The sequence below is a fragment of the Podarcis melisellensis genome (genome assembly GCF_964234715.1).
Source record: "Podarcis melisellensis genome assembly, chromosome: 4".
NCBI lineage: Eukaryota > Metazoa > Chordata > Lepidosauria > Squamata > Lacertidae > Podarcis > Podarcis melisellensis.
The window spans coordinates 56,389,262-56,415,457 of NC_138531.1; the positions used below are offsets into that span (position 1 = coordinate 56,389,262).

General features: G+C 40.4%; 2 long non-coding RNA genes across 2 annotated transcripts in view; one reads left to right on the top strand and one right to left on the bottom strand.

The window, feature by feature from the left end:
* The window catches only part of LOC309368224, a 55,837-nt gene extending 39,323 nt beyond the window's left edge, over nucleotides 1-16,514 (bottom strand). Inside the window, exon 1 of the long non-coding RNA XR_014167653.1 lies at nucleotides 16,353-16,514. This is a non-coding gene — a long non-coding RNA (uncharacterized lncRNA). The remainder of the gene's footprint in view (nucleotides 1-16,352) is intronic.
* On the top strand, nucleotides 12,869-17,633 carry LOC309368221. Its single transcript, XR_014167650.1, has 2 exons — nucleotides 12,869-13,228; nucleotides 17,019-17,633. It is a non-coding gene; the product is annotated as an uncharacterized lncRNA (long non-coding RNA).
* Nucleotides 17,634-26,196: the final 8,563 nt, after the last annotated feature.

The window sequence follows — 26,196 nt, forward strand, 5'->3', positions numbered from 1 at the left end:
GCAATTTCTTTCTGTGTTATACATGTTCTGGGAATAAAGAAATCATTCTGCCCCCGCTCACCCCCTGAATAACTACATATTTACCTCTATCTAATAAGCTGCAATAAATATGTAGGTGTAAGTAGTATACGTTTTCTACTCTTCAAAGCTTGGGAGGGGGGAGGAATCAGCATTTTGGCGTAGAGCCATCTACCATTTAAATGGATACGCTACACACTTTAGCTTTCTTTTAAGTTAGTCTAAAATACGTTACAAATTCCCATGTGGATGCCGTGCCTTGGAAAATATGAAAAATCTTCTGAATGTCTTTGCAAGCTGAAAAAAGGTTCACATTGTACTTTTGATAAAAAGTCATAAGATGGAAATGCCATGCTGAAAAGGAATGTGTGTTCCTGCAAGTATTAAAGGAGTTCCATCCCGCCTTTACACTAATTAGAATGTCCAAGTAGGGATGTTCAAGGAATTCATTTCATTCTTATGCCAGCATGAATTCACTTGATTGACACCTCCTGGACTCATGTGCTGATCACACATAGTTTTTTCTCTGGATACTGAACTTCTTTGCAACAAAAGTTCCCCTTGAAAACTTCTAGTTACAAGATGGTCAAAGGCCTTAAGTGTGTACACCCTTTATTTGTGTCCAGAGGGTGGCAAGAAATGCAGAAGGGTTTCACCAAATGATTTCAATGAAAATTTATTTCCATGTGGACGGAGATTTCTCAATTATCCTGGTATTAAGCTGCTTACAGAGCAATCCAAAAGATGGGAATAGAACCAAAGGAAGATAACCACCTTTCATCAATGATCAACTGGACTCATATTGGCAGCACAAACGGTGTGATGAGTTTTCCCCAAATTAAATTGGAAGGAAATAAACTATGGCAACTCCAAAGCTGGTGCAGTTTGTGCTCCATTAGGGATCCAGTGTGTGTGCCAAAGATATCTTTTGTAGGAAAAATACATACAAAATGTACATTCTATGGGGATAACATGTACAAAATGAATATGTATATATTTTAGGGGAAGTGCATACAATTGAAATACAAGTTTTTATACCTTAGACTTTTTATATCTTGAACTTACGTTCGACCATAAGAGAAACATATATAAAACTGAGAGAGTGAGGTTGCTTGCAATTCTGTAACTCCCCTCACCAAACCACAGCCCCCTTATGGTGAGATAATGACTATCAATCCATTTTAAGCTCATAATGTGGATTGTGTTCCAAGATTTGCTGGCATTACTCAAGCAGTGCAGATATTAGTTTTCTTTTCAAAACTGACAAATTTGTTTGGCATTCATTTAGCTTGCTTTAAGTGATAATGGTGTGGAGCTAGGGTGTGTGTGTGTCTCTGTGTATGGGAGGGTGGATAGACACACACAAACACCCTTATAAAAACACACTGATAAGAATTTTAAAAGGCTTTATTTAACAGTGAACATGGCTGACAGCAGGAAAAGTGATTATTTTAAATGAGGATAGTAATAATGTGACATGTATGCACTTGAAGGTGTCTGTATAAAGATAATTGTACAGCCCAATCTTATTGTCCCTAATTCTCATCACATTACTGCACAAATGAGGGGTCAGCCTCCAAACTCAAACCAAAGCTTTCAAAACTAGCACAGATAGAACTTTTTGACCATACCCTGAAATTAAAACAGTCACTCTCCATAGTTGACAAGTGTTTCTTTCCTTCTGTAAATTAACTTTTTTTATAAGAAATGTCCTGGAGCTTAACAGCTGTACCATGATGCTCTTTATCAGCCCCCAGCCAATACAGCATCGCACTAAGCAAACCTCATGGAATCAGTTACAGATAGGTAGCCGTGTTGGTCTGCCATAGTCAAAACAAAAAAAAAATTCCCTCCAGTAGCACCTTAAAGACCAACTAAGTTAGTTCTTGGTATGAGCTTTCGTGTGCATGCACACTTCTTCAGATACCAGACCAACTAAGTTAGTTCTTGGTATGAGCTTTCGTGTGCATGCACACTTCTTCAGATACCTGGTATGAGCTTTCGTGTGCATGCACACTTCTTCAGATAAGACCAACTAAGTTAGTTCTTGGTATGAGCTTTCATGTGCATGCACACTTCTTCAGATACCTGGTATGAGCTTTCGTGTACATGCACACTTCTTTAGATACCATGAAGAAGTGTGCATGCACACGAAAGCTCATACCAAGAACTAACTTAGTTGGTCTTTAAGGTGCTACTGGAATGAATTTTTTTTGTTTTGACTCATGGAATCAATCACAGTTAAAGGGAACTTGGAGCCCACAGTGGAGCAGTGCACAGCAGAAGGTGGCAATTTAGTCTCCCGCCCACTCAGACAAAACCATTGGTCAGCCACTGTGACTGGCAAATGCCAGGTCCAATTGTGTAGGGACCCAGTGTATGAAATACATGTCAAATTTTCAATCGGTCCTGTCTTATGTCCCCTCAAAGAGGCGTTCCAGTAAAATAGCTCTCCACTGCCTAGCAGCAGCAGAGAGATCTGTTGTACAAGTAAATGGTTACGCATAAGGTTAAGTTACTGCACCAAGGTTAACAGCAAATTACCATCTTATCTTCTGTTAATATTTCATATAATAGAAGAGTTTGGAAATACTTCTCATTGTGGTGACTTGTTGGCATAGTAACTACTTCCTTGCTGCAGATTAAATACCTTTCTATTATGTGAAGGCTACTTTTGCACATCTCCCTTGGATGTTTTTGAAAACAGAAAAGTCTACTGTAGGTCTTCATTTCAGATGACAATGCAGTAAAACACCCTACTTCAACATAAGCTACGTGGGAACCTGAACCAGAGAGGTATGTTTTTATGCTTGCTAATAAAAACAAAATTACATTTGCTGCATGTGTAATGTGCTTTAAAAATAGACTTGTGCTGCCATCAGAGGCAGTACAGAAGATCTCTACATTTTGGTAATGTATTTCAAATGAAATTTCATAATGAAAATAAAAAGCAAATGCACCCCCAGTCCTGAAATTAGACATTGCTGCAATAGCACACAGAGTGGCTTCTGTCACCTTAAGCACCCAAGAAGAAGCAAGATGGCTAATCAGTAGCATGGCAACCAATTACAACTGTATATCAGCTAGATGTCATTAAACCAGCAAAGAAGTTTCCATGGCCACATACATTCTCTTAGGAATGCAAATCTTTTAGGCAGGGCCTCATCATCATCATCATCTTTTACCTATGGTATAGTCATCTAGCTATTATGGGGTTCATGCTCCATATCCTCCCAGTAATATGCCAAGATTTTGGTGCACTGCTTTATGACAGCGATACCTACTGTTGTCTCAGCATGAAAGCCAAGCTCAGTTCCCTAAGCTAGCACAACAAAACAGAATCATGGTGGTATGCTGACAATATTTGCTTTAGGACAACACCAACCCAATATTTTAAGAAAACAGAGCTGACTACCCCTGCCCACCCTATTTCCCCCTATCTTTGGTGACTATTATGGAAGTAGTCAGTTACTATCAGAGCCTTTGAACCAAGAAATGAAGTATATTAACCCTACAGGAACTCCTGCTGTAGTGAGGAGCAATCTACATGAAGAAAGGCTCTGGGGTTGATCGCTTCTTTTTACTAGGCTTGGAATGTGTTATTAAAGTAATCAAGGATGAATGGGAAGTTTTAGAGACATGAAATAAACATCAGATATCCAACAGAGATGATAGCTTGAACTGAGAAGGGAAATCCTAAACTAAACGGATGGTTCTTCTAAGGGGAAGAAATAGCACTGGTTGCTTTTCCTTTGCTTGACAGAGAACAGGAGGTTTCAGGACAGGCTTTTCTTTTGACATCCCTGTGTTTTCCAGCAGAATTAGGGCATTTCAGACTTTGAAAGAAACCCACTCTGGTTTGTGGTTCTGATGCCCCATTCTTGGGCTCCAAAAGAGTGTATATGTAGCATAAGGTATGCAGATGGCATGCATACAGTATATATAGTTGTAGCTCTTTGTATACAAACAGTATTTACTGGAAAAAACATGAAGCTTCTTCCCCCCACTCAATATTTCCATTCATATATTTCACACATTTTAAACTGCCTACTAGAAATGGAAGAAAAGAACAACCCACAGGTTTTCCTTTAAAAGTTACAGCCCTTCAAGATAACAAATTATGATTCATTTGGAGAAATCACTCTGGTTTGGGGATCAAATGAAAGATATGTTCTGAGATAGCATGGGTGACATCACACAGTTTACAAAGCCTCATCTAAATGTGAACTCCAATTCAGTCATTTTTTCATGTTTTATTTCAGGCTATAGAGCAGCTGCATCTTCATTGCTTCAGTTCAATTTTAATTGAATGTGCAGCTTGGAATATGTTAAAATGATGCAAATGATATTAAAAAGAGAGAGAATGATACACAGAGACAGATGAAGATCCAACATGATTTAAAACAGAATTTTTTTAAAAAATCATAATTTACAATGTAAACAGTATGTGACATTGCAGGCCGTCTCCAGTGCTCGAGGACCAGAGGTGTGCATTTATTTGAACAAATGTGTCATGGTCTTAAATAAAATAGATCTTGAATGAAGTGACTGCAGACTATAGAGGTGATAACATGTGCCAAAAATGTGTAAAGATGTAGTAATTCTGGCTTTTATTGTTCTCTTTGAATCTACAGTAATTTAGTCTGCTGCACACATTAGAGAGGGCCTAAGTATTCAAATAGGAGGCCTTGTGCTTAGCTCTGACCTGGTGCCAGACATTGAGACCTCAGAAGATTAACCAGACACTCCATGAGTCAAGGAGGGTCTCCTGGAACCAGTGTTAAATATACCATTCCTTCTGGTGGAAGACCTGTGGAAGAACTATTGGAGCTGTCAGAGGAGTAGTGAGAGCCACCCCCTAGTCCTCAAGAACACTGGTACAAAGAGCATGCCGGATTCAAACAATGTGAATAAAGCAGTCCAAATCAATTTGGGCACCAGGCACCTTTAAGCAAGGAGTAGCTGATATTAGCACAAATACCTTGGCTGTCTTCCTTCCCCCCACTAACAATCCTCATTCAACATGAAAAAGTCTAAGCATATTGGGGTAGAGGGATAGGGTAGCAGGCAATTGAAGGCTCCTATTCAAATCAGAAATATCTCAGTGGCAAACTATTGCACTCATGCCCTCTGACCTTGATGGGAAACAAGACATACCGCATGTTACTTGCTACTGGGGAGAGGTGCTAATGGACGCCTTCTGCTACTTGAAACCATCTGCCCCTTCCTTAAAGGTAAAGGTAAAGGTACCCCTGCCCGTATGGGCCAGTCTTGCCAGACTCTAGGGTTGTGCGCTCATCTCACTCTATAGGCCGGGAGCCAGCGCTGTCTGCAGACACTTCCGGGTCACGTGGCCAGCGTGACAAGCTGCATTTGGCGAGCCAGCGCAGCACACGGAACGCCGTTTACCTTCCCACTAATAAGCGGTCCCTATTTATCTACTTGCACCCGGAGGTGCTTTCGAACTGCTAGGTTGGCAGGCGTGGGACCGAACGACGGAGCGCACCCCGCCGCGGGGATTCGAACCGCCGACCATATGATCGGCAAGTCCTAGGTGCTGAGGTTTTACCCACAGCGCCACCCGTGTCCCCCTTCCTTATCCTAAGGCTTTTTTTTTTTTTTTGCTTCGGGAATGGGAATTTTAATGGGATTTTTCACTGTTTGGTTTCTCTCCTATGTAGACTCTCTTTAAGCTTCTGTTGCAAATTCTATTGAGAACTGACTTGATCCACACGTCCTATGCTGCCCAATCCCCACCTAGTCAGCTAATGAAGCGGGCTGCAAGCCCAGACCTGCTTCTGCATCCTGGAGTGCACAGCCCACTGTTCCCTATGTCTCAGGACCCACGATGTTCATGGGGACGAGGGCCTCTCTGGCTCTGGCAAGGGGTCCCTCTGCTCAGCTTCCTGTGCACTGGCCCCTTGTCATCCTCTGTCACCACATGAGTACTACCTATACCAACCTCTCCTTCCCCACCCCCAGCTTGCCCCTGTGTGACTCAGTCCCAGCTGCACCCCTTGCTGGGATCCTCCTCTTCCTCCCCCAAGTCCTGCCAGTTCATGACACAAAATAGTGTAGTTTTTAAAGATTCAGCCTGCCATCTTGATCCAAAATTGTATCCAAATGTATCCAAACATAGACAAAAAATGCTGCTCCTTGATCTTGGAAATCATCATGCAAAATTTGCTATATTAAGAAGTATTCAAATGCATATAGAACAGACAGACAAACATCTATCTGAAGAAGTGTGCATGCACACGAAAGCTCATACCAATAACAAACTTAGTTGGTCTCTAAGTTACAGATAGGTAGCCGTGTTGGTCTGCCATAGTCAAAACAAAAAAAATTCCTTCCAGTAGCACCTTAAAGACCAACTAAGTCAGTTCTTGGTATGAGCTTTCGTGTGCATGCACACTTCTTCAGATACCTGAAGAAGTATCTGAACAGGTATCTGAAGAAGTGTGCATGCACACGAAAGCTGGAAGGAATTTTTTTTGTTTTGGTCTCTAAGGTGCTACTGGAAGGAATTTTTTTATTTTGTTTCAACTTTCTGAAGTATAAGAATGGAACAGACTAAAACAGTTTTGTTAGTGAACAAAGACTGGATACTAAGAGAGACTGAGAGATGTTTATTACACATTTTATCTATTGATCTACAGGGAAGTTCGCCTGGTGCCTTCATTATACACCTTGAGGCGTCAGGCAAAAACATTCCTTTTTAACAAGACTTTTGGTTGATCTTATTGACATTCAACATCCTTCTAGAATGTGGCTTTTTGGGGGGGGGGTTATTGGGTTACTGCTTTTGGTTTGATTTTATATGTTGCGGTCCTGTTGTGAACCGCCCTGAGACCTCTGGGTATAGGGCAGTGAATAATAATAATAATAATAATAATAATAATAATTTAATAATTTAATATAGATGTTTCAAAAGCAAAATTTATATAAAAATCTTACTACTGACTGAATAAAACATATATTAAGGAAATCATTTATTTTGAAAGTGCAACTTAAAATAAACCACTCATTATTTTATTTACATTTTGCTTGATGTAGAAGCTATGGCAGATGTTCCTAATCAGGTAATTTGTTGTTACCGCAGTAGCTTTATCACAATTATATTCTGCTTTCTTCAATGAGCTCAAGGCAGTTTACATGATGCATCCTCACCACAACCCTGTGCGATAGGACAGACTGAGAGATAGTGATCGGGATTTTATGCATTCACTTACTGTACTTACAATATTTATGTATTTCTTTTCCAACAGAAGTTATCATGTTGAACAACAATTATTCAGTGAACTCAATGGGGCTATGCTGTGAGAACTCAACAGAGCCAAGGTGGCAGTTGTGGGGGGGAAATCTCTCAAAATAAACAAATGAAATGATGAAATGCATTCCTCTTTAATATGTGGTTAGCACCAGCTCTAATAAGTCTTAGAGAACAGATGAAGACCCATCTTTACATTCAGGCATCAGCTGATCACTAGCACATGTGTCTCTTTGTTATTACTTTTAGTTTTCGACTCGTGGAGGAATATGGTATATTTATTTACGATGCTTTATTGCATATTCTGTATTTAAATTTTTAATGCAACTTGCTCTGGAATTGTTATTGCAATGAAGAGCAGGCAATAAATATTTCAATAAATAAATAATACAAATGAATATAGCCCCTAATTTTAAGAGCATCAGATACACAACTGCATGGTTGTGCCTATAATTAAGATTTTGTTATATTATTGATTGCCTGTAATATGTTGTTTATTATAATTCACTCAGTTATTTTCCTCCAGGGCCTGCATTATATAAACAGCAGAAGGAATGTATGTGCAGAGCTGGCAATACAATGCATGAGATTTATAAAATGGAAGACGAAAAGGGAAGAATTCTCAGGTTCCCTATGTCTCAGGACCCACCATGTTCATGAGGACGGGCAAAACAGGGCATACACTAGGGCACTAGATCAATACAGTCATTGATGCCAAACTCAAAATACAAATGTTTTCCTCTGCTAGTCTTAAATTTAACATCAATATGAAAAGAAACATTACAATACATTTATTTCCAGACTCTCAAATTGCTTTATTTCACTGAAAATGGTTGGTAACACCATTTCCCAAGTGTTTAGTTTTGATGGAAAAGTGACAGATTAAAAAAATGTTCTTTTTCTCTCTCTCAAATTTTCTTATATCTGTCTACTTCTACTCTCCATGGAAACAAAATGAGTATTTCCCTATTTCTATTAATACAAGTATAAATATTGCCCTCAAAATATGATGAAGGGAGTATTCATAATCTGCATAGCCTGGCAAGTCCTGCATCCAGTCTACACATTTTTATACTTAACAAGTAGCATTTAGGGTTGTTGTTGTTGTTGTTGTTGTTACATATTTATCAGGTTCTCTCACCATTCGGTAACAACAGGAAAGGAACATATAGAAATAAAATGCATTCACACACATCGTATACGCAGAAAATCCTCTGCACAGTTTCTGACACTACAAACAACTGTTGACTGAGGAAGCAGAACTGACTTGTCACCTCATTTGCAATGTAAAACTGCAAAATGGAAAGTGATGACTTGGACACTTAGATGTGTTAACTTCTGAGGCATCATACTCATGAATTTTCCTACTCAGGACAAATCACTGTTTCACATATAAAACAGGTGAGCTTTGAACAAGAGGAAGCACAAGTCAGTAACTCTTCTGCTGTGCTTGAGTATAATGTTCAAAATCACCACCAGAATCTACTGTTGTGAGTTTGTTATAGGTTGCATTCCAATGGTGATTACTTTGCATTACATGAATCACACCTATATGATTGCTGTGAAGGAGCCTGGACTTTCAATAGAAGAGGATGAAAGGCACCAGACCTGTTGCCAAGTATGTGTAAGTCACATATTTTGTTAGGAAAATTACAGGAAAATAGCTCATAAAGACTGGGAAATAGATGAGGAAGGTGACAGAAGAAGAAGAAGAAGAAGAAGAAGAAGAAGAAGAAGAAGAAGAAGAAGAAGAAGAAGAAGAAGAAGTTGTAGTAGTTGGGGAGAGAAGTGTGGGTAGTAGTATAGTTCCTTTCTTTTTTCCTTACAAGCTGTTTTTGTTTTTGGATTTTTTTCTGCCACTGCAAGTAGCAACAATGGCAACTGCATTGGAAGCCTGGCCACCATTTTGTATCCTCTACAATACTGTGGCCTTGTGGAGAGAAGATGGTGGTTACCACAAACAAAATGCTGGGGGGTATTCAGAAATAATTCTGTAAAGTGGTCTTTTTATAGAGGGTGATGATAAAAAAAGAGGAAGAAATCAGAAATTTTCTCCAAATAAAATACTTCTGAAAAATTTCAACTTGTCTCTGTCTAAAAAAAGCAATGTAGGACTCCTCCATGTCACTAGAACACCCTTTCTTCAGTGGTTTGGAGAGTTTCAGAGAGTCTCAATGCTATCAGGGAAATTAGGACATCTGTATATAAGGGGAGGGGACATATGGTGGTGATGATTCATACACTTGGTGTCTCCACATAAGCCAAGCTGCACTGCCAGCTCAATGGCATCCCTCTGTGCTCACATGGGGACTGCCATATGTCTAAAATAATCCAAGTATAGTAAAATCTGCCTCAACTGTCAATATTTAAAATAGATGCAGTGTGCTAAACAAAATGAAATAATACTCTGCAATTTAGATTTAAAGTAAGTGGATACAATGATTGTGTGTGGGGTGTGTGTGTGTGTGTGTGTATATATATATATATATTTGCTTTCGTAGATTTTCACGGGTACAGGAATGCAGGTTTTGGTGTCCTCGGGTGTCTTCCCGTGTAAAAGTTGGGGTGTCTAGGCGACGTTTCGACGAGGTCTCACTCGTCATCTTCAGGCTGGTGCTTTCGGCTTCTGTTCCAGTAACAAGAAGCCGAAAGCACCAGCCTGAAGATGACGAGTGAGACCTCGTCGAAACGTCGCCTAGACACCCCAACTTTTACACGGGAAGACACCCGAGGACACCAAAACCTGCATATATATATATATATATATATATGCAGGTTTTGGTGTCCTCGGGTGTCTTCCCGTGTAAAACTTTTACACGGGAAGACACCCGAGGACACCAAAACCTGCATTCCTGTACCCGTGAAAATCTACGAAAGCATATATATATATATATATATATATATATATATATATATATATATATGTTGTTGTTTAGTCGTTTAGTCGTGTCCGACTCTTCATGACCCCATGGACCAGAGAACGCCAGTCACTAAAATATATATATTAGTAAGTGGAGAATGTTTTCCATTTATTGGAAGAATGTTTGCTTGAAGGATAGGCAGTCTTTCAAGCCAAGATTTGACATAAAACTATTTGAAATATCATGAGTAAAGCAAATCAAAGCAGTAATGGATATGGAAGAATAGGACTTAATAACTTTTGAGCCTAAGGTTACTAGCTAAAAGTGGAGGTCTCCAAATAACTGTATAAAGAAGGGAGATTATACATTATATATGCAAGAAAGATAATATTACAACCTTGTACTGTGCTAAGCATAACAAGTTGCATTTTAAGATTATAAAATGAAGGCATATATTAAAAGAACCAGATTTTTAAGGGGAAATAATGCCCCCTCCCGCAGCTTCTTTGTTTTCATTGACAAAGTGTGTATTTACATTTCTGGAGGTTTGTTTGCTTTTCACTTCAAGGGAGGTGGCCAAAAATAGCAGCCACAGGAGCATTAAAAAAAACACACACACAATAGTTATATGTTATGCCATAGAGATGTGCAGTGTACCTTCATATGGAATCTAATGAGCCAGCTCCACTGAATCATAAAATTATGAATTATTTCTATGGGGAGGAAATTGAACTCTGTTCTTTTTCATGAGAGGAATTAATTGAGAGGAATTAATTTAGTTGCCATGCTAAAGAGACAGGGCAATATTTTCTAGGTCAGTTAAAAAGGTTAGTTGTTTAAGTTTTCTTTTTGCTTTAACCCAAGCTGGTCTGATAATAAGTAAATACAATAGGGAAGACTCCCTTCACATAATTCTTCCATTTTAAAAGTTGCCACTTAACGTTGCATAAACTTTGTGGCTCAGACTGTATACAACCTGATTCCGGCTGGCAGCAGCTGTTCAACATTCCAGATAAATCCAATATGATTGTAATAATTACAAAAACAGTCACCATCACTGTGGGAATACATCAAAGAAAAGCTCATCCCATTCTGCAAGGTGCATGTATGTATATGAAAGACCAGGGGGTCCTCAATTTTAAGAGATATCATAATAGATGTTGTATAGGAAGGCTGGAGAAAGTTTTCACATGGCATAAAAACAGAGCAGAAGATGGCTTTGATACCCTGCATCTCACCAAAAGGACAGATACATTTCACACATCATAGAACACCCTCAAAATCCACTTTATGTGAGTCATGGCTTCCTCGTTTCACCAAAATTGCAGTCACATATCATAAAATAAAAAAGCAGAAGGTTCCAGCGTTCTCTGCAAATGCTGCATTTTATTCAAGATAAAAAATACAGTTGTTAAATAGTCTAAGGTAAATATGCAAATGTATGTGAATAACCACTGCATGTACACAAAATTGCAATAGGCTTTCATGAGAAGTAACAGCTCATTCACACATGCAAACACCTCACTGGAGTTTCTGTAATTGTGACAGCACTTTGAAGGCTATGGGCTGTTTCCATGGATCATCTAGTTTAGACAAATGTTTCATTGTGTGATCCTAAAGGTCAAGGACAGGAAATTTGTGGCCTTCCAGGTATTATTGGTCATGCTGCCCCAGCCAGCATAAGCCATAGTAGGGGAAGGCAGGAGCTGGAATCCAGCAACAATCACTTGTAATCTAAAATTGACATGGAGAAGCAACAAAGGAAGTAGTTGCCATTTAGTCCAGTACCATGAACACCAACTGATAGTGGCTCACCAGGATTTCAGGCAGATGACAATTTGTATCCCTACATGAAGAAGCCAGGAATTGAACATGGGACCTTCTAGATGTAAAGCAGATGGTCTTCCAATGGGCTCTTTCTCATCCCAATATTGTGTCCAGACAATTACAAATAGTTTGCAAGCTGCTGTTTTGTAAGGGGTGTGTGTGTCTGAATAACACACAGGACACTGGAATTACAGTTATGTTGTTGAAATGGATATTTTCTGTTTCTCTTCAAAAAGTTAATACATTGATCTCTTCTGAAACCCTCGACAAGAAGTTGAACTCTATGAAACCAGGTAGCATAACTACCTGACAACTGCACTAAGTCCTATAGGGATTTGGAAAGATCTATTATTCTTAGAATGGCAATGGTATGTTACCTTGACAACCAGAGATGATGTATGACTACATTGCGCACCGTACTCTGATGACATTCAGCTCCTCTCTGAGACTTTAATAGGTTTTGTTTATTGAAACAGCACCTCAAACCATCACCTTCCAGGGGTTGGAATTAATATTAGTTCTCAGCCTACTTCTTGATGATGGTGCTGACCCAAAGCCATCCACTTAAGGCAAAAATAAAAGGGTTATTTCTGTTTCCATAGTGCACTGCACACATGAAGTCACTAAAGACTGGTTAAACCTTAACTTTGCCAACTCTCCATGTTTGGCGGGACAAAATACAATCATTGCCTTGAACACCTTAGTTACTCACATGATCTTCTGGGTTTGATAGATCCTTTTGTCCCCTTCTTGGATGTGTCAGTTTCTCAGAGATTGCAGTAAATATGTCAGCTGTCCATTGTTATGCTGGAAGGATGTGGCCAGCATAACAATGGGCAGCTGACATATTTACTGCAATCTCTGAGAAACTGACACATCCAAAAAGGGGACAAAAGGGTCTAGCAAACCCAGAAGATTTTGCTGAGGTCTGGTGGATTTTTTGTTATGCATATGGACAAACAGCCAAAAAGGCTATATCAATTAAATATACTTCATTTAGAAAGAATTATAAGAGTGACCCCACCACTACCACCTGAAAACAACATGCATCTGGGAGGCTCCAAGGGCCGATGAGGACTCCCCAAGTTATCACCCTTTGGGAGCAACCATCAAAGTAGGACCAGAACCACTGCAAAGCTGTGCCACCCACCCATAACTCAGCTGCAGCAGATGGTCTATGGTATCAAAAGCCTCTGAGAAGTCAAAGAGAATTAAGAAGGATACCTTTTCCCTCCAAGAGTGTCTGGATCTAGTAAGTGTGTTTAGAATAGCACACTGAATGTTACCTCCCCACCCTATGATTTTGCAGTGCTTCCCCACAGGCAACCACACACACTCTGAAATTTCTCTCTGAATGATCACAACCAATCAGGATCAGGTACAAATGCTGCTTACATTACAGTGCTACATAGCAAATAATTTTAGGCTATGTGTTGATACCACTAAGGGCAGCTTAAGGGCATTTATAGTGAAAACATTGCTGGTCAGCAATCATGAACCACTGAGAATAAAGCATTTCTACAATCATGATACAATGATCCTCCTTTTTGACACAAAGCTCCTTTTCAGATTAGCCCCAGTATTGAGGACCATTTTAATTATTTAGTCTTCAGACACTGAGCTCAATGTTTAAAAACCAGGGATATTTATGAAAAATGTTTGTAGTACAGTAATGAAGAAAGCAGCTTTGAATGTATAGAATCTGCTTCTCTGGTGTAGGAATGTTTGAATCAGGAGTTAAAAAGCTGTTTGTCAATATCACTTCATAGCTGAAGTTACCAGGTCAGTTGTGGTAGACCCAGAGGTGATGGTGTTTTTGTCTATTAAGTTATAAATGGGCCGGTCAGCAATGCTTATGTATGGCAAATCTTGTACAGCTTTCATTACCCATGTGCCATCTTGAAGTTGGTTAGGAAATGCCCTTGGCAAGGTCAATATTGTATCAGTTTCAGAATTACATAATTCCCCTTGCAAAAGGAGCATTCTTATTATTTAATTATTTACTAAAATATTCCCATTCCATCATTCTGCTTTATTTCTAAAGTGCCCAAAGTGCCTTACATCATGCAAAGTACAAAAAAACAGTCATAAATAAAGTTTTTTAAAGTCAGGACAATAAAAGCATAGAGAACGCCTCAGCAAAAAGCAAACAAATAAGCCAAAGGGATAAAGCAGCATCAACCAGCTAAGCCATATGCACCTGGAAACAGAATAATAAAATTGTAGAGTTCAAAGGGACCCCAAAGGTCATCTACTCCAACGCCTTGCAATGTAGTTGTTGTTGTTGTTTAGTCCTTTAGTCATGTCCGACTCTTCGTGACCCCATGGACCAGAGCACGCCAGGCACTTCTGTCTTCCACTGCCTCCCGCAGTTTGGTCAGACTCATGTTTGTAGCTTCAAGAACACTGTCCAACCATCTCGTCCTCTGTCGTCCCCTTCTCCTTGTGCCCTCAATCTTTCCCAACATCAGGGTCTTTTCCATGGAGTCTTCTCTTCTCATGAGGTGGCCAAAGTATTGGAGCCTCAGCTTCACGATCTGTCCTTCCAGTGAGCACTCAGGGCTGATTTCCTTAAGAATGGATGCGTTTGATCTTCTTGCAGTCCATGGGACTGCAATGTATTAGTCAAAGCCAAATAATCTCTGACAGACATTCTAGCTTGTCAATACCCTTCTCAAACTGTGGTATCCAGAGCTGGACACAGTACTCCAGACAGGATCTAACCAAGGCAAAATAGAGTGATACTATTGATCTAGAGTGATACATTTATTCTAGACACTATATGTCTAATGATGCAGCCTAGAATTGCATTAGCTTTTTCCCACTGCAGCACCCTGTTGAATCGTGATAACCTTGTGGTCTGCTAAGACCCCTAGATCTTTTTCATGTGTACTGCTGCCAAGCCAGGTGTCACCCATCCTATATGTCTGCATTTGATTATTCCTGCCTAAATGTGTGTGACTATTCATATTCTTCAGCTATACCGTGATGCTCATTTTACTACTGAACAGAAACACCTTCTTACAGGCCAGTCTAAAGCAATCCACCATGTGCCTCCCTGCCTTCCCATTCACTCTTTCTCTTCCTAGTCCTCTTCCTACCTTAACATCCTTCACCAGCCAGAGAAGATTAAGTTCCCTCTAGCTGGGAGCTTCAGACAAAAGTGGTGCAGCTTCTAACATTTGGACAATCAGCTGTTTGAGCACTATTTTGGGCATCATCGTCTGGGAAGAGGTGGTAGTAGCAAGCAAGATGCACATGGCTGATGGTTTCAGACAGTGTTCCGTTAGTTGTTGAGTCTATATATTTTGTCCATATATTCCCAGAACAGGGAAGGACCTGCAGTGAGCTCTTTCTTTTCCATCTGCCTTCATCCTGAGTTCCATGAAGGCTTCTAAATAACTAGCTTACGAAGCGGTATGTGCAGATAGCTATTAACACACTACATAAAAAATGTATGAACACATTCTACTTTATTGAAATGCAGTAGAACAAATGAATCAAATCAAAACTATTAAAAGACTGCAGTACAGTTCATAAAATGTAGAAGCAGCTTGGGGGGAAATAAACTACAAATCTTTGTTCAAGTGGAACAATGTCAGATGTCAACTGCCTGAGAAACATATGCCATTGGCTTTTCATTTTGCATTAATAACTGTTTGTGAAAACAACGACAAATACATAAACCCCCCAAACTCCTCTGCTTCAGATTAAGGTGTTGGAGATCTCTCTCTGTGAACACACCCAAAGAAGCAATGACTCTCTGATGCTGAGGAAGGAAGTCAAATTGTGTTTGGCTAATGATAAAAATGTAAAGGTGGAATACTCAGCAAATCAGAATCTACTGTTGGGGAGAGTTATTCATAAAGCATATGTTGCTGGCCAGTTGGTCAATTGACATAATATCCAAGTGACCTTTTAACAAATCACAATACAAGCATGGACAAATTCAATCCCCCACAAAAGTTGTAAGGGAATCTTAACATCAGCAGGTGCTCAGATTTTAAATGAAGAATTGTAACTGTTCATTGCAAGTTTCACTGTGATCTCTCAATCTCAACATCAGCTGCTATACAGCAAATGTGTGGTTTCCAGGTGGACATCCATCAAGGCACTGACCAGGCACTGCTTAGCTTCAGAGGTGGTGGGTTCATGTGACTTCTGCCCATGCACTGGGACCATAGAGATTGCACAGTGAGAAATTTTCTGTGAACATGGTGGAAACTCTCCTTTGCTCAGTCTTTCTAAGCTTTATCAGATAAGTTGCAGGGGGAGGGAATCAATTATATGGGGAAGTTGATATATAATTGGCTGAATCCGACAGGGGCACATTCACTGTAAAAAGAGTCCCCAAGATTGGATTGAACCAGACTTACCATTCCTATGTTGCAAACCATTTATGGAATGAAGACAGCCCCCTTCAGACCCAGCGGAGCATGAATCAGCTTGGTAACATTGCTGGCATGTGTGGCACCACTGAAGATACAGACCCCTTTGCAAGTACTGCAGTAAATAGGGATGCCAGACAATTCTGGAGCAAACTGAAAAGGAAGAATATATTGCTGCAGTTCACATGTTCATCTATGGTCAGGAACAGAACTCAGCCAAACAAATACAATCATTGTTGTGGTTTCTGATTCCACAAATAATGGTTTCAACATTTCATTTACACTGAAATGAGTTAAACAAATAGCTATGTAAGTTATGCTAAATAGTGAACAAGATGAATAATGTAGTATTTGGTGAAAAGCGAGTTTCAGTGGAACAAAAACAGCACTGATTTTTATTTGAATTGATCTCCCAGCCTCGTTACATCCCTTGCAAATAATGCCTGAAAGGGGTTAGCATGCACTGAATTTCTTTCTAATATGTCAGTGTTCAAGAGCATAATTACAGTGCAAACAAACCTGCAAAGAACTTGAGTGCCAATCAAAAGCCTCACTAAGTTTGGAGAACAATTTCTTAAAATGCTCAAAAGGAAGCAAGGTGGTGGGGGAGACATACATTAATCGTACCATTTTTTGTTTTATCTGTAAAAACAGAAGTGAGGCCTCTGTTAGATCTCCCAGTTGCTATTATTGCTGCACTATTCACTCAACATTGTGCTGCTGTACATCACTGGGACTCAGAGCAAATCCTGTGCAGTCAAGGAAAGCAAGTTGATAAGGCCCTTTGCGGTCACAATACTTGTAAAGAGCAGCACAGCAATCAGCAGTGACAAAGTGCTAATGAGGACTGGCATTGCAATTAGTGGCACAGAAGATTTCCTCCCACCCTGTCCCGGTTTGGCATTTGACTTTTCATAGGTCTGATCTGAATCAAGCTGGTGCTAGATTATTCCACAGAAGTAAGCATCTTTTGAACTTCTCTCTTCAAAGTCATTAGTACTGAAATCAACATAAATAGAATATGCTGCTTCAGACTTGACTACCAAGTGCTTCAAACTTGGACTGCCAAGCATGACTACCCAAAGGAGCCACACAGTAGTACATGGCGTAAAATTAATCAGCAAGGTTTCCTGCTGCCTCTTCGATTCAGAGCGAGTAGCACCTCACCTAACCTGTGAAACATATGATGCCAATTCTAGTGATGTGATGCTACTGTTTCTGCCTTTGCCACTAACAGATTTATTAAAGACTGAGCCGTAGAAATGGTTATTAGAATCAGTTATTTTTGTGATGTGTTTGTTAGGATATTTCTTGCAGCTGACAAATCTTTTAACAGAAAGGCTCACAACTGAAAAGAGGATTTATTTATGTATTTTTAAAAATACCATTTGCAACAGTATTTACTTTTTAAAAAAAGCAAACAACATGTTTGGTCCTCAATCCGTTCCAGCAGTCCAAACACATTCTTAAAAGCCATGCATGTGTAGACAGAATTCTGAGATGCTTTAATTCCATCCTCCTCATGAAACTTTCCCGATAAAGCTAGGCACAGATAAAACTGAACCAAGCAGAGCTCACTGGTAGTATTCTGGTATCCTCTTCCCTCAAAAAATATCATTCCAAAGAAGGCTTCCAGAAACCTTGGGAAATTGAACTACCCCCCACCCTAGGAAAGGAAGACATGGGGCCAGATCTGGGGTAAAGAGTCACAACTCTGTTAACTACTGTGATGAAGGACTGAAGAAAATGGGACTGATTAATTCCATCTAAGTGAGCAGCCTAGCTGGAGGAGGCTGATGGGAGCTTTTCTCCAGATTCTCCTGGGAGTGACACCACCCTGGCTCTGAGCACTCGAGCTTTAAGTTAACTGGCCCATGCCCTTCTCCTCCTGCTCAAACAGAGAACATCTGTTTGCTCCAACCCTCCTCTGCTGTCTGGAAGGAAGACGTATCCAGGGTCAAAAGGTTCAACCCCTTTTAACTGGCTGGCAATGTGAGGTGGGTTTGGCAGTGTTTCTTCACCATGTAAGTGCCTCAGGGGGCTCATCTGGGCAGCCTCTTCACTCCTCTGCCCACACCACCTACTACAGAAGAAGCCAGCTCAAGCTCAGTGAATCTGCAGATCATTAGGTTGAACAGGTCTTCCCACAGTTCCTTAATTAAAGTGTCCCGCTCCTCCATGGAGAGATGCACATCATCGTCTCTATAAAGGCACATGTCTCTACAGCCACAGCCGGTGCTGTAACCTTCCAACAGTTTGACTTCACCACCCAAAAGCACATTCCTCCATGGTCTCCCAAGACAGCGGGATGCCAGCAACAACAAAATTATATATATAGTAATGGTGGCATGTGAGATTGAAGCACCTCCAATTTTAAGCCTCTACTTAACATCCCTCCTAATTCTCTTTGTAGCTCTCTAAATCCTATTGAAATGGTGGTCCCCTACCACACCCTCTTCTCCAGCATCTCAGTTCACATGGTAAGCAACTCAGGAGACCATGCTAAGGCATTACCTAAGTCCTCCCATACCTAGATTCCCATACCTCCCATACTAAGTGACAACTAAGTCATCTGCACTGAATCATCTTCTCCAAGTTGCAGCACCAAAATCTGAGGAACTAGTTCCAGGGATGCCTGATGTAATAACATGGAGAGGAGTTTCTATAATAACCATGGAAATAATATGGCTGCAATCCTGTGGTCTCTGTGGCCATGTTCCACAGCTCAAATAACATTTAGATTTCTCTTTCTGGATGGATGTATGGATGGATGGATGGAGAAAGTATTATGTTCAGCCTCAGAGAGAAGTTGTGACATCATCAAACACCTCCCAGCCACTGCATAAACTTCCACAGCCCTTACTATACTGATGCCAGAGTTCTTACATCAGTAGAAACAAAAATGAGGTGTATGGGAGACATTAAAGAAAGAGGGAGTGGAGAAATAGTTCTTCCCTCCCCTCCACCCTACTGCCACTTGTCCAGCAGAGCTTCAGACATCTTCAAACCTCTGACAACATGGCATCTCCAACCCAACAGTAGCATTCAAATCTATCACTGATTTTCATTTCCAGCCTCAATTTACAGAAGTAACTACTATGGACATCACATGAAACTATTATTATTATTTACAGCAGGCTCTAATATAAAAATAAATCTCACACTTCTTTTCACTTATTTCATTTTTTTCTCTTCATAAGAATCACGATGGACATTTATTATATTGACATATATGACACTGAATAACGGTTGTTTTTCATTTAGGGCTTGAACACCAATATCTTATCTATATTAGTTTATTTGCTGAGGAAATATTGAATAAACACACACTGTGTAGCCTGGTCTACAGCTGGAATTTATGGAGTGAATAATCCACTACCACAGAAACTGCTAATGGTATTGCCTACTAATTATTTATACATAAATAGCTCACACCCTATTTCAAAATACTTTTTTAAACAATGGTGCCAGTGTTTATTGATTGATGCTATTCTGTTATTTTTCTGCTAATGTTCTATTCCTAAAAGCCCTCTTCCAGCATATCAATTCCATGTTAAGTAAACATGTAAGACCATGGTAAGGAGTGTGACAGTTATTTCCCTCTTTCACCGCTCCAGTTGGCCTCCATGAGTTAGCTGTTAGAGGATGAGCTACTGAAAGTTGAGCCTCTTGTACTCATGGAGGTTCCATGTACATGTTAGAAACCCTGGAAAAACAGGGTTCTAAAATGCATAGGAAGCTCCACAAGTTCCCTCCTTTAGACATTTGTCCTCATGACTGATGTCAGGAACAACAATGGAGGGCAGGGACGCGGACTTATAAAAAATATTGGGGGGGCCCGGGAAAGCTCATGAATAATAAATAAGCTCATGAATATGCAAATAAAGTGGCGCCGCCTCCTCGTGAGCGAATAGGGGAGAGCGTGCTGCGCCTATTAATCAGCTCCAAAGGAAATTGGGTGGAGCTTTTGCTCGGGAGGGAGGGCAGGAGGCATGCAGCCCGCCCCTCCCTGTGCATTTTGGGCTGAGGGAGGGGCGGCGATGGCGCTCTGCTGGAGGGGCGCCGGAGATTATTGGGGGGGCGGAGCCCCCCCAAACGAATTTTTGAGGGGGCTCGGGCCCCCTCAAGCCCCATGGAGTCGGCGCCTATGATGGAGGGTGGAGATAGCATACTTGTATTCACTTACCTGTTTACTTAACACCAAACAAGATTTCCTGAAAGAGCTATAGATTCATATTACTGCAGCTAGAGTGTCTATTAATTACAGAGCATTTCAAACTCCCTTCAACTAGTACTCCATTCATTCTGCCAGCTAAGCATGTCTCCCACCAGTTAACCCCTGTCTCAGCTACCACTAGAATGGAGCTTTGTCTTCCAGCCACTGAACATGCAGAGGGATGAAAGTGCTGTTAGTGGAATCTTCACTGGTGGCTGTCAATGGAAGGCACCAAAAAAGGGTATTCTGGAGGTAGGGAGGGATTGAGTAACCCTAAGGTCCATTAGCTCTTGAACCAGTCCCACTGCCATTGTGTGGTGACATTGGGTCCAATGAGAACCAGACTGCAGCACCAACAGTCTGGACTGATGCAGCAATCAACCTACCCTCATCTTCTATCCTGCCCACCATGTACAGCAGGGCTGTGGATGTGGCATTAACCCCACCAGTCTGTACAGCCCCACCAGTTGGCAGTGGGAGGGGGCATGCTCTCCAGATCTTTTGGATGCAATTCCCATCAGCTCCAGGTGTCATAGCAAACAATGAAGGATTATGGGAGTTACAAGCCAAACTATTTGGAGGGTAAAAGGCTGGGGAAGGCTGCTATAATCACTTACTTGGAAGTATTATTCATTGAGACTTATGTGAGTAGACATGTATAGGATTTTGCTGTTATTTTAAAAACATATTATTTTAATAGCTTCTTTCCAGGGTCTTTGTTTGTAGAAACATCCACACTCTGTACTTTCTGAATCACATCGTATGTCTCTATGACTGTGTACACACAACTTATTCAAAACACATACAAAACGCATTCTTTTCCTCAAAGAGTTCTGGGCACTGTAGTTTATCCCTTATAAAGCTGCAGTTCCCAGCAACCCTTAACCAACCAGTTCCCAGCAACCCTTAACCAACCAACCCCAAAATTTATTGAGGGTAAGAATGTGCTTCTACTTTTATGGGATGGAATAGGGTATAGTATAAAGTTTCCAGATCAAGGGAAGTAATAGTACCACTCTGTTCTGCCATGATCAGACCACACCTGGAGTATTGTGTCCAGTTCTGGATACCACAATTTAAGAAGAATATTGACAAACTGGAACACATGCAGAGGAGGGCAACCAAGATGATCAAGGGTCTGGAAACTAAGAAGAAGAAGAAGAGGAGTTTGGATTTGATATCCCGCCTTTCACTCCCTTTAAGGAGTCTCAAAGCGGCTAACATTCTCCTTTCCCTTCCTCCCCCACAACAAACACTCTGTGAGGTGAGTGGGGCTGAGAGACTTCAAGGAAGTGTGACTGGCCCAAGGTCACCCAGCAGCTGCATGTGGAGGAGCAGAGACACGAACCCGGTTCCCCAGATTACGAGACTACCGCTCTTAACCACTACACCACACTGGCTCTCTAACTAAGCCTTTTGAGGAACGGTTGAGGGAGCTGGGTGTGTGTAGCCTGGAAAAGAGGAAATTGAGAAGAGATATGCTTGCCATATTCAAATATCTCAAGGGCTGTCACATGGAAGATGGAGCAAGCTTGTTTTCTTCTGCTCCAGAAGGTAGGAACTAATACAGGAGATTCTGACTAGACATCAGGAAGAGCTTTCTGGTGGTGTGAACTGTTCACCAGTGAAATGAACTCCCAGGAAGGGCGATGGACTCTCCTTCCTTGAAGGTTTTTAATAATAAGTTGGCTGTCCATCTGTCCTGGATGCTTTAGCTGAGAATTCTTCATTGCAGGAGGTTGGACTAGTTGAGTCATTGAGTTCCTTCCAACACTCAATTCTATGATTCTGTTAATGTGCTTTAAAGGTATAGTGCAGGCTTCCTCAAACTCGGCCCTCCAGATGTTTTGAGACTACAATTCCCAACATCCATGATCACTGGTCCTTCTAGCTAAGGATCATGGGAGTTGTAGGCCAAAAACATCTGGAGGGCCAAGTTTGAGGAAGCCTGGTATAGTGTGTATATAGCTCGTGTATGTTGATACATTAATTTTTACACACATACGTTACTGAATTTGAACAAATCTGATAGCAATTTTACAAAGCTAATATAGACAGCATGCTGGAAATTAGTGTTGTGGCTAAAATTTGAAGAAGGGTGAGATCAAAATGTACAAAATAAAGAGGCTGAAACAACGTCCAATGACACTATAAAAAAATATGAATCTCTAGTACCAGAATGTTTTTAGAGAACCCACTATGCAATTTCATAATGAATGAATCAGTGCCTGCTTTTTTATGCTACTGCATGGTTTTCTCCATATTTTCTTTTGCATTCTTACTCTGAAATGAAATTTCTTGCACAGCATCTAAACTACAAGTCCCACAGTGCTGTGCAACTGTGCATGCCCCCAGTTTTTGAAATTTCTATACAAGCTTTATAGGAAATATAGACAGTACAATGTGGCATGGATCCAGATATGCCAGTGGAAATCTACTTCTTCATTCCACTAAGAAAACAGAAGCATCAACAAAAAATACTTAAAACAGATTTTGAGCTATTTCTATCATTACAGCATGACGTTTCCAGTTAAATTAATATGATTTCTTCTGTTGTTCAGCCAAGTGCTATGACAACAGAGAAGGCCAATAACTCTGAAACTGAATTCATTATTAATTATTTCTAAAATGCAGGTCAGATGCACAAAGAAATAAATTACAATGCATTTTACTTGTTTTCAAGTTACTATGTGCCTCTACCTGTAAATTTGCATTTCCTTTTGCTTGAACTCTGGAATTTTTCTAAAGCAACCAGTTATCTCTTAATTGACTACATTCAACTGGTGAGCCCCTCATACTAGTACACTTTTCTATGGCTACTCATTCTGAATATAGATGAACAAAATTAGGCTGTGTGTTGATATTTATGTTCTGTTGGTTTTTCCATTTAAATCTTTGAAGTACAATATCATTCCTGATGCCAAAATAGCACTTTAAGAGTGAAGACAACCTCCCCTTGTCTTCAAGGAATGCATGGTGGTGGTGATGGAGGGTCATGCAAGTTGCACTTGCCCTTTCCCATTCCTATCCCTGGGGACCATGTCCCTCAAACCACACATTCAGTGCACCAGTGTATGCATGTAGGGATCATTGTGAGCCCATAAGGATCCCTATCACATGGAAGAGCTCTATGTATATACCAGCATACCTACCCCTTCCCATATGCTGTGAACAGTGAAACATGTGAAGAGAAGAGGGACATGGCCACTGAGTGCATTGGAAATGGGAGCAGGGGTAGACCAGAGAACCACAACTCCCATCACACTTTCCTTGGAGGGGTGAGGAGACCATGTGAACTCTTTAGTGCTTCTTCTTCTGACCTAACATTGTATCTATTATACATATATCAATGTAACTTCTAACATTTTCATAACCAACCGAAAACCTCTGCCCCTTTTCCATGTCCAGCACTATCCTATTCACTTGGACATGTCCTTACATTTGAAGCGGTTGATTTTAACAATAATTTTAGCCTTATGGTCCAATCCTATGTTTGCTAACTCAGAAGGAAGTCCCATTGAACTCAACATGGCTTACTCCCTAGTTAGTAATGGATTGCAGCCTTATGTCTAGAAGAATAGGAGAAACTGTTCCTTTTAAATTCAGTCCACAAGCTGTCTCTCTGACAATCCTAGGTGAGCATTTCATGTTTGCTATATTGGCGAAGTACTTCTCTATCTATCATGAAGTGACTAGCGATGAAGCATTGGTGACAGGGAGCTGATCTCTATGGATTAGGTGCTCTTGGTTGATTTATATTACCTAATGGGCAGGACATCCCTATTGGTTTTTTTGAAGATGAAGAAGAGGTGCATGGATGAGGAGAAAAGGTACAGGTAAGAGTATATCTGTCCTTACTTGGTATTCAATAATGGCTCTTAGAGCTTCTTTACAGAATCATTTATCTTGGAATAAAATTCCCTTGACAAGTGTAAAATCCTTGACTTATTTCCAAGAATATGAAGCCAGCGTGAGCTGTAACTTAAGAGAAGACTCGTTGCACAATAGCAGAACACATGCTTTGCATGTAAAAATTCCCAGATTCAATCCCTCTGTCATCTCCAGGTAGGACTATGAAAGACCCCTGTCTGAAACCCTAGAAGCTGCTGCTAGTGGACAATCCTGAGCTACATAGACCAATGATCTGCCTTGGTGTAACATGGCTACTTATGTGAGCTCCAAGCAGGGATGCAACAAATATCTACAATTTTCATTTTCTGGAGAAAAATTGCTTATCTGTAGTTGATAAGTTTCCCATCATATAACAAAAGACTTCTGAATAGATACAGTATGGTAAATCCAGAATAATCAAAGAAGTGACTTGCTGTGCAAGACTTCGTTCCATTACACCAATGTCACGGAATGGGGAAGGATTAACAAAAGCCCATCAGCATGAACAACAGCAAGACAGCCACCTATTTAAATGGAAAACAATAATGAGAAATAGGTTGGCATTTTGCAAAATAAAAAGCCATTTCTCATTTCTGTTTAGAAGTCTAGAGCTATAAGTAATAGCAAGCTGATTGGCTGTTTGAACAGAGAGCTCTACTGCAATTGCAAGCTGCTCAGCTTATTATTCACTGAACAAGTCACACAAAGACTGAAAGTGTTTCCCAGCCCATCTGAATGGTAATAGTGCACATGGGCTAATGGGAGAGGACATAAATTATAGAGAGTATCCATACCTCAGTTTTAGTTCAAATGTATTACAGATTTTTATTTGACTTTGTCCAGTTCACAGATTACCCAGTTCCTTTGCTCCCAAGGTTAGGGAACTGTTCACAGAGTTTAAGAAAATTGTTCATAGAGTTTAAGAAAACTCAGTCATCCAATCCTTCTAATGCAGTAAATCCATTACTGCAAGATCACTGATATGTGGCAACCCAGCCCCTGCTTAAAAACCTTTAACAAAGGAGTCCACCACATTCAAAATCATTATGTTCCACATTGAACTGCTCATATTGTCAGGAAGTTCTTCCTAATGTTTAACATGCTTTGACTCTTCCTTTAAACATCTCTCAGTGTGAGGAAGCCTGAAGTGGAACTGGTGCATGCAAAGATGTTGGGGCTTGCATCCATATTCCCCCACTTCAGTTTTCAAGCTCACAAGTGTTTGTTTTGGATGCTTGAGGGTGGCTTAAGTCTTTGTGATAATCAGCTGAACTAAGTAGATTTTTGTTATTTAGTTTGCCATCTGTAATTACATACTTGAGTGATTTGTATTCTGGTTGTATTCTGGGAACCTGTCTTTAAAAATGTTTGTATCCCCTCTCCTTGTTTCTGTAACTTGCTTTTTTCTGGTAGTGCTTACGTCTATGAAAGAAGGAATACTCTAGGAAGTAATGCTAGGTGCTATGTGCATCCCATCTCCAAGAATCTTACCTTCACTGGCACACACCCCACTATGGTCACACTAGGACATTGAATTCCACATTGTGATGTAGTGACCCCTCCTCAAGAAGTGAGCGCTAGCCTGCGAGGTAGAACAAACTGGACAAGACAGCATTATGGGTTTAAAAATTGTCCACAACATTATTGATTCCAGGTGTATGAAATTTTCAGCTTATGCATTGGGTATATATTCCTCTCAGCCCCCAGGGCTGATACATGACAGGG